The following is a 9,622-nucleotide window of genomic DNA, read 5'->3' on the forward strand; positions in this document are numbered from 1 at the left end:
AATATCATCAGGCTTTGGAATTAAAATTAATCTGGTTTCATAAAATAAATTAGAAATATAGTTTGTATAAATCCTGCCTTTCCTGTCATGAATTTGTGTTTTGGGATAAACTTAGAGCATTTGGCTATCTTCAGACATTTGTAATCTTTTTGAGTTGCGTGAAGAATAAGGTTAGGAATGAATTTGGCATCTGTTAGTAAACTTACTTCAAAACTGATGAACTCATATTCATGTGACATAGGACTTTTCCTTTAAAATTTTTTCTATTTGTAAAATACAGGTTCTTTGTTTTAAGAAGAGAAAATACAAAACAAAACACAAAGAAAATTAAAACCACCTACAATTATATCACTTAGAGATAACATGCTGATAATTTGGAATGTACTCTTCTACACTTTTCGTGTGTGTGTTTGATAAGCATGTACTAATATTAAATGAACTGTCTCATAACTTTTTTCACTTCAAATATCTTTAACTTTTCTACATAATTAAATATGGGGATACATAGAATGGGATAAGGATGTTCATTTTCCTAGAGTTAGACTGCTTGAGTCTTGAGCCCATTACGTAGCCTTCATGTGCTTCGGTTTTTTTCATCTGTAAAATGAAGAAAATTTTATGTCATAAGGTAAGATTGTTGGGATTAAGTGACATAATTCATGTAAGGCTCTTAGAAGAATGTTTGAAACAATTTTAATGACTGCATAATATACAATTATGTAAATGCATCGTAATATATTGAAGCAATTTTATCTGTCAGATAGCATTTATGTTGCTCCCAATTCCAGCTGTCATTGCAAGCTTGATTTTTTTAATATACTGACAAAAATTGCCTGAAAGTCTTATCGATAAATAATTACTAACTCTATGTTTATAAGAACATAGAATTAAGAATTAGTAATATTAGTAATAGTTTTTCAGTTAGAGAGAGTAGTAATTCAGGACTCCCTTCCTCTGTGTGGGCTAGTATCTAACTCTCTGAATCCAAACCCTTGTTTAGCGTACCATTATTTAGAAATTAAAAATAGTGCTTTGTGTTTGCCAGCATGAGAAATTACAAAGCAAGCATTTTATCCAAAGAAAACTGTTAGAAATATTTTTCCAAAAGTGATGGCACAAAAATCTTTAGTAGTTTTTATAACTTGTCTCAGTTATAAAACCTAATAATAAATGGACAATTTAAACTTATGTAGGGAAATTTATGGACCACTGCATCCAACAAAAGCAGAATATATATTCTTTTCAAGTTGCACATAGAACATTTACCAAGGTAGATCATATTATGGGCAATAAAAATGTCTCAATAAATTTAAAAGTATTTGGGTCACACAAAGTATGTACTCTGACCACAATGGAATTAAATTAGAAATCAGTTAACAGAAAGATGTGTGTAAAATCTGCAGATATTTGCCTGGCATTAATAATCCATAGGTTGAAGAAATCAAAAGGGACATAAGAAAGTATTTTGAACTAATTGAAAACAATAACACAAGATATGGAAATTTGTGGGATTTAAAACAACATATAAAGGGGAATTTTATAGAACTAAACATCTATGTTGAAAAGAAGAAAGATCTCAAATCAATGTAGATGATCTAGAATTGCCAAAACAATTTTTAAATAGAAGAACAATGGTGGAAGACTAACACTCCTCGATTACAAGACTTACTCTAAAGCAACAATAATCAAAATTGTAGTATGACACTAAAATTATGCTCTGTAAAATAAAAAATCGATAAATCACACATTATCAAAATTAAACACTTCTACTGTTCAAAAGACACCATTAAGAAAATGAAAAGATAATACAAAAGCTGAGAGGAAATACTTGTAAATCATATTCCTGATAAAGGACTTGTGTCCAGGATATATATGTGGAACTCTCCAAACTCAATAGTAAGAAAACAACAGTCTAATAAAAAATAGGTGAAAGGTTTGAACAGGCATTTCACCAAAGAAGATAGGTGATGGCTAATAAACACGTGAAATAAACCTACACCTACCACACAGTCATTTTCCACTTATTTATCCAAGAAAAAAGAAAGCTTATGTCCATATAAAGACATGTACATGAATAGTCATAGCAGCTTTATTTGTAATATGCAAAATATCCAACAACAGGTGAATGGATAAACAAATCACGGTCTACACATACAATGAACTACTTACTATTCAGCAATAAAAGGTAATGAACTATTGATTCATCCATCAACACTGGTGAATCTCAGAATAAATATGCTGATTGAAAAACTCAGGCAAAAAAGAGTACATATGGTATAATTCTATTTACATGAAATTCTAAAAAAATGCAAACTAATCTGCAGTGATAGAAAGCAGATAAGCAATTGCTTCAGCATGGAGAGAGGGGCAGAGAGAGGGATTAGGATTACAAAGGTGCAGGAGGAAACTTTCGAAGGTGATGGATATTTTCATGATCTTGAATGTGGTGATGGTTTCACAGGAATATCAAACATCAAATTGTATACTTCAAATATGTGCAGTTGATTGTGTGTCAGTTATGCCACAGTAAGTATTTTTGTTTGTTTTTTTTAATAAAGAAACTCATGCATGCCTCCTTTTGAGCTCTGTTTCACATACTTTTTGAACTGTTGGTGTTGGTTAATTTAACCGTTTGGCATAGGTAATACCCAAATCACTAAGCTTCCCTCATAGAAACATCTTGGGTGGCTGAAGACAGCCTCCCCGCCATGCTTGCTCTCTTACACAGGACTGAACCTGTGTAGCTAAGGCTCCTCGATCCTTTCTCCAGGCAATGTCAGAAAGTGCAGGATATCACCAGACTGTGAGCTCCCTCAGGCAAATACCACTTGTCATTCAACTTTGTAATCATGGAAGTATTTGACTCAGGGTCTGGTAAGTGTCAAGTGTGTATTTGTACACTGAAATGGAATCACAGTGTCTTAACTATGGTTATTGCATCTATTCAGAGGTTTACTTTGGCCCTGAATTTTATAAGGAGCCCCTTAACTCATTCATTTCACTGTTACTTTCGGATCCAAGGTGCACAGTCCCATGGCAGATATCTAATCTATTCAAATTCCTGACTGTTTTGCAAGCCCCTGACAAATGATACTAGCATATTTGGCAACTGAGTGTGGCTCTCTCACATCTTGGCCTGTAACCTAAGTCTCACCATTCTGTAACTGCAAACTCCTCACTCTCTAAATTATAAACCTACAGTGAACTTGGTTGTCTGGATCTTTTGTGTCCATTCTTGTAACCCTCCCTTATTGCTCCCAAATGCCCAACGTAATGCTTCTTGACTACGTCTACAAGCAACTCCCCTCAAAACAAAACAGAACTGTGACTAAAGGAAGCATAGGCTAAAATGACCTTTTCCGTGGTGCTCCACCCCGACTGCACACTAGGATCTCCTGGAGAGATTTTTAAAGCATGATGGACGTGGAAATACCTCAGACCGATTAAAGCAGAGTCCCTAAGGGTGACCCCTGGGCCTGAGGGGTGTTTGGTCTGAGTGTTTCTTTGTTTTTGTTGTTTTGTTTTTTAAGCTCCCTAGAGAATTCTAATGTGCAGCTAGTTGAGAAGCACTGCTAGGTTGATGGTATCATCTTTTTGTACGGAAAGTCAGCATTTCCTTAACATGTCTGGAAAAAACCTGACTGACTTTGTTTTAGCCTCTCCAACTACATTTTCCTGAAAGGCTGCGCTTGCTCACTGGTTATGTACAGGTCATGGTAGTTATGGGAAGATTTAGCCTGTAATTAAGAATAAAATGAAACTTAATTTTTGTAGGAAATTACATTGTACGGTATAGTAAATTACACTTTTCATTGGGAAATCATGAAATAAGAATTTGTCATTGGCTAGAATAATATAATGTTTAATTTTTAAAATTACATCATTAAAGGACAATTAGCTGAATAGGTAATAATTTGGCTAATTGCAGTGATTAAATGATTGCTTCCATCATGTAAATTACTTTCCACTATAGTCGGTGATCTAAAATATTTGCTAAACATCTAGCAGTGTTTTAAACATATCATTTAATGAGTAAATGGCCTACATTTTGTTGATGGACTCCCTGTGACCAATTTGTCAGCTGCATCAAGGAAGAGACCAGGAGACCAGTCATCCTGGGTTGCCAGGATCTGTCAGGATCTCTGGGTCTTAGCCAAGCAGGTTGGCATTCCAAGCATAGCTCCGATGGGGGTGGGGAAAGGAGACTCTGCAGGTGCCGGGGCTCATTGTTGTGCTAGATATTTATCTTTGTGTCTAAACAAAAACCTCTGAGTTTCAGTTTCTTCATCTGTGAGGAGGGGGATAGTGGATAATAAAACCTAATTATAGGATTGTTGCTACTGTATGTATAGTAATAAGGCTCTTAACGTAATACCTGGCATATAGTTCATGCTCAAGAAATGAGAGCAATTATTACGTTTTAAATTATTTTCGTTGCAGCAGAGCTTTCTTATTCTGGTCTTGGCCCTTTATTTGGCTGGCTATACACAGGAGACACAGGGGGATTGCAGAACTGGTTATGCCACTTGATTCTGGATGATAGTTTCTGATGCTGCAAGATGGAATGGCAGTTGGGGGTGAGGCAGGTGAGGGTGAGGCTAGGGGTCCCTCCTCCATTGAAGAAGGCTTGGGAGCTGGGTCAGGCCTAAGTCTGTAGAGAGAGGTTGTCTGACCATTCAGCATAGAGGGAGTCTCACAGATCCAAAGCTGGAAAGCAATGCCTGTAGATCTAACAGTGGAATTCAAACCAATTTAACAAGCATTCCTGCAGAGATTTGCAATCTATTTTCTGCTGGCTGTTAGGAAAAAAGTGTATTTCTTTTTTATGTTTTGCAACATTTTTACTTTCTGACTTTCCTTTTCTCTGACATTTCACACACTACTTGAAATTGAGCCAGATAGTCTGTTATCCAAGTGGAGAAGAGTGAAGTAACTTATCAACAAATTGCAGAATTTAGATCTGGAAAGGCTCACCTAGATCGGTGCTTTAAAAAATGAGTTCTCAGTCCCCAGAGTGAAGTAACTCAGGGGCTAACACAGCGGAACTGCAGGGGACAGCATGGGATCAAGTGGATAGGGCTCCACACACCACCTGTTGTTTCCCCACTTCAAGTTAAGGGGTTCCACTCTGATCTGTCTTATATGTTGCGGTTTTTTGAATAAAATTCGACTTGCAAATAAGAATTCTAGTACTATAAAAAGTTGGAATACTGGAGAATTAGTAACTCCTCCATTTTATAAATGGAGCTAAGAGTGGTAAAGTGACTTGTTTGAAGTTACGTATTTAAAAAATAATGGAACTAGGACTGGTAATTAGTTCTTCTGATCTTCAGTCCAGGGACACGGTCCCCTATATCATGTTGACTCTTAAAAGATAGGGATAGACAACCAGGAGCACAGGATGTACTTTTCAGGCCACAGTGTGAACATCGCAAGAGAAATCTTCTAGCAAAGTGCAAGGAAAGCAGCAAAATGTCAGCACCTTAATAGTTGAGTTTTCACTTTGAATATAAAAAAGGGACACAAAAAGGACATATTTTCTCTTCATTTCTCTCTTCCATTGGAAGCTTTCTATTGTATTACCAATTAAGCTGTATGACTTGGGGTAAGGCTCCTTGGAAAACATACAAAGTTTTGTATGTATATCATAACTAGAAGAGTAGAAGGCACCTGTAACACATTAGTTTCATGGATGATCCTCAGGATAATGTTATAGAGGAACTCAAGTGGATATATTTCTCACTACTGAGGCTAAGGACTCCTTCTTTATGGCGTCGCCTCTGTTTGGTACTCAGCTATAGCATTAATGCACAATCAATATCTGCCAAATATGTTCACCTTACTCAGTGGTATTTAATGGAATCCTGTAATTCCCATCTACCATACTCCATGCCCTCCTTTTTCCTTTACCTGTCTATGACCCTGGACTTTAGTTATATTCTACCCTGGTAGTCTCCCTTCAAAATGTGACATGATTCCTCTCTAGGAATCTTGATTTTCGGCTCATCTATTAGTTCAGGTAATGTCTCTCTTATTTCAGCACCCTCCACCATAATCTCAATCACTCCAACAAACCCACCTTCAATTAATATACAACTAAGTAAAACAGTGTTTGCTTCTCCCCATTTCCAGTTCCAAGCAGACTGCTGTTCATGAGTTTCTCGTATGTACAAATTCTAACGCTGCCGAGAAGAAATCTTCTATATTTATAGGGTAGGTGAAAGGAATGAGTGTTGAACGAAAAGAACATAGGTAAAACATCTGCACAAGTGGAAAGAAAAGTAGTCAGTTTGGGCAATAAATAAAACTCAACCACTGGTGAGTTTTGAGTGATCAGGACTGATAAGATGATCTTACTCCCTGGTTCACTCTGGCTGTGCAGGGAGAGCCGCAGAATCATTCTTAGGGACTGCAGGTGCAAGCCAGAACATGTAGTAATTATTTTCTTTAGCACCAAATTACATTTGAGAAGCTTGTAGATCACGATTGTTAAACCTCCATCTAGATTCTTCTCCCTTAACTCAATGTCGCTTAACCTGATTGCCTTTTGTCTTTATTTTATCCCTTTAAAAATACTCCCATTGTCCATTAGAATAGTGCTGTCAGCAAGAAGTATTCAATATAATGTGCTTTGGGTTGTTGTAACATTTAGAATTTAACTAAATTGACCTTGGTTATTAGACCAGTTGAATAAAAATGTATTACTCTGATTTAACAAAGGAATGAAAGAATCATTAAAACAACAGTCATGCATGCACCATGTAACTACCTTTCTGTAGTTAAATATAATTGTAGTTTTTCAGCAAAGAATTTGTGGAGCATGAAAATGAAAAGAAATAAAGGCTTGGGGAAGTAACACCAAATGGATGGAAAATATGAAATCAATTATCGCAATGTTAAAAAAAAATCTGTTTCTTATAAAGAATTGGAGATCAGTTGAACTACAAAATTATTTACATTTCTTTAGAAATGTTCTCACTGTCAGTGGAAAAAAAAACATATGAAGAAGTATCTTTTGTCACACAAGCCATGTAATATAGAGCCAAAAGAGGATCTAAAGAGTTCATCGGGTCCAGTCTTCTGTGTCCAAATGGATGACTACCTCAATTGCTTGAAATAAGTGATTCCTTATTTGTCCACTTTTGTTTGCTCTTTCTTTTATGTAAAAACAAGCAAACACCAAACAAAAAAAGACCTGTTTTTCTTCTTGATTCTTAAAATTTCTAAAAATTATCCCAAATATTACATATTTCAGACACAGTTTTAGGTGTCTTTTGTTCTATTTCATGTAATAGCAATACTAAGAAAAGGATCAGGTTATCAATAATTTACTAAAATTTTCCCAACAGATATTAATTTAGCTTTACATAGATAAAAAGAATGGGGTGATTTGAAGGGGGATTCGTTAGAATTAAAAGTATTGAAAAAGGAAAATTATAGGAGATTAATCTTAGTGGTGCTCATTCAGCTGCCATCCAGAAGAAAAGCAGTGATAATAGCCAGCACTCAGATCACATTGGGCATCTTATGTCTGTTTTGAGATCAGTGTATCAGGATGACTTAGCTTGCAGACATAAACTTGAAATTCAGTTGGCCCCTGATTCAATATGTATCAAGAAAACTCCTATTATCACTTAGATTTCCAAAAAAACTCCGCCTCCAAGGAGAAAATAAGCTACCATGGACATTCCATAAAACACAGAGTCATTCCTAGAACCTAATTCTGGGAGACAACAGCCTCCAGAAATTTCTTTCGGTTTGAGGTTGCCGTGGCTTGCCTGCGGGAAACTGGTGAAACCAATTCTGCTCCCTAATTGCAACTGGTAGTCCTAAGGATCCACACCTAGGCTGGGGCATATGCAAACAGAATCAGGGAGCCAGAGACTGAGCTCCACCCCACACCTTCATTCTCTTCTAGAGAGAGTGGTTCTGAGATGCCTCCACAGTGGGTGACCTCCCAGAATTGTTGGTGAGTCCTATAGGGATAATTCCAGCAATCTTCGAAGCCAGATGTGCTTTTCAGTCTTAGAAGTGCTGAGTTTTTCCAGTGATTGATTCTCCATCTACAAAGCAGCCAGATGGAATCTGCAAAGGTAAGGGTCCAGATTAATTTCTGCTATGTGTTGTATATCTGCAAGAGAATTAGACTCTGTACAATATTTTTCATATTTATGATTTTACGCTTTAAAAAAAAATCCCTCATGGACAAGGAAGAGAGTGTTTGTTGAGGGAATATTTTCCATTAATAAAGGTGAATTGGTTGGGAATTCCTAAATGGAAACCTATGGATCTACTGAGATGCACGTATTCTGTTTGGATGTATGGCCACACTTGGATGATTTTCCTAGCTTTTATTTATTTTTATTTATATTCTGTGGAGTTAATTATCTGCAGAGAATATTGGTGTGTTCCATGGAGAGCTAGATAATGGCTCTGGAAATAGATGGGTTGAATGAAATTAAAAATTTTCCAACGCAGGCCTGTGTGAAAGGGAACCTGGTCATGCAGGATGCTTGTTTCTGAAACAAATCTGGGACAAATTTAAATCTATATCTATTCAAAGCCAGTATATTATAGTTATTTCTTCCCTGCTTACTGTACTGAGGTTGATGTGGGTGGAGAGGAAAAGGGAAAGCCAAGAAAAAATAAAAGGTGACACACACACACACATAAATCGGAATATGATATATTCACACATATGCAATATGTAAAACTAAAGCTGTGTCAGAAATGACTTAATGAACAAATTTATCAAATGCCTTTCAGCATGTAATAATTATGTGATCTTAGTACATTTTTTAATTTGTTGACGCAAAAGATTATGATAGATTTCTTAATATCAAACCACACCTGTAATTGGGAATACATTCTACTTGTTTGTATTGTATCCTGTGAAACTCAAGTCTCTTGAGTCTCCTGGATGCTGTGGTGCGCTGCTCAGATGCTTCTGTCAGCAGGAGGCGCTTACTACTCCCGCAGCTGTCTGGAGTGTTGGGGAGGCAGATGGCTCATAGCTGAGTTGCCTCTCAGGGAGCAGCCTGCCTTCATGACTGGTTCAGACCTTTCTGTGTGTTCTGCTGAAGCCACTGTTGTAACCGTATTGCAACTTCTTTCTCTAGCCCAGTCCTTGCCTCTCACTTACTTAAAGGTGTTGTTCCTAAGAGTATTCCCTCAAAAACCTTTGGCATGTATATTTCTACCTCGGTCTATCCAAGGAACGTGACCTAAGACAGAAGCAAGCTGCATTTTATATGCCAATATTTTAGTCAAAATACCTGTGTCTGCGTTTTTAAGTGAGAAGGGTCCAGTATTTTTTTTTTTAATATGAGGCTTTGGAATTAATATTAATCTGGTTTCATAAAATGAATTAGGAGGATTTTTTTTCTTTTTTTTTCATGGTCTGGAAATGTTTAAACAACACTGGAATCATCTATTACTTAAAGATTAAACCCATCTGGTCTTTTGCCTTTTTCCATGATAGATTCTTAATCACCAGTCTGACATCTACAGTGATTGGCAATTTAAGTAACTTATATTTTGTTAGGAAATCATTCACTTCTGTGTTTTCAAATTTGTAGCCATAAATTGCAAGCAGTAATCTCTCATAATTCTTTTAATCACG

Source organism: Rhinolophus ferrumequinum, chromosome 3, assembly GCF_004115265.2.
Source record: "Rhinolophus ferrumequinum isolate MPI-CBG mRhiFer1 chromosome 3, mRhiFer1_v1.p, whole genome shotgun sequence".
In the NCBI taxonomy this organism is placed as follows: domain Eukaryota; kingdom Metazoa; phylum Chordata; class Mammalia; order Chiroptera; family Rhinolophidae; genus Rhinolophus; species Rhinolophus ferrumequinum.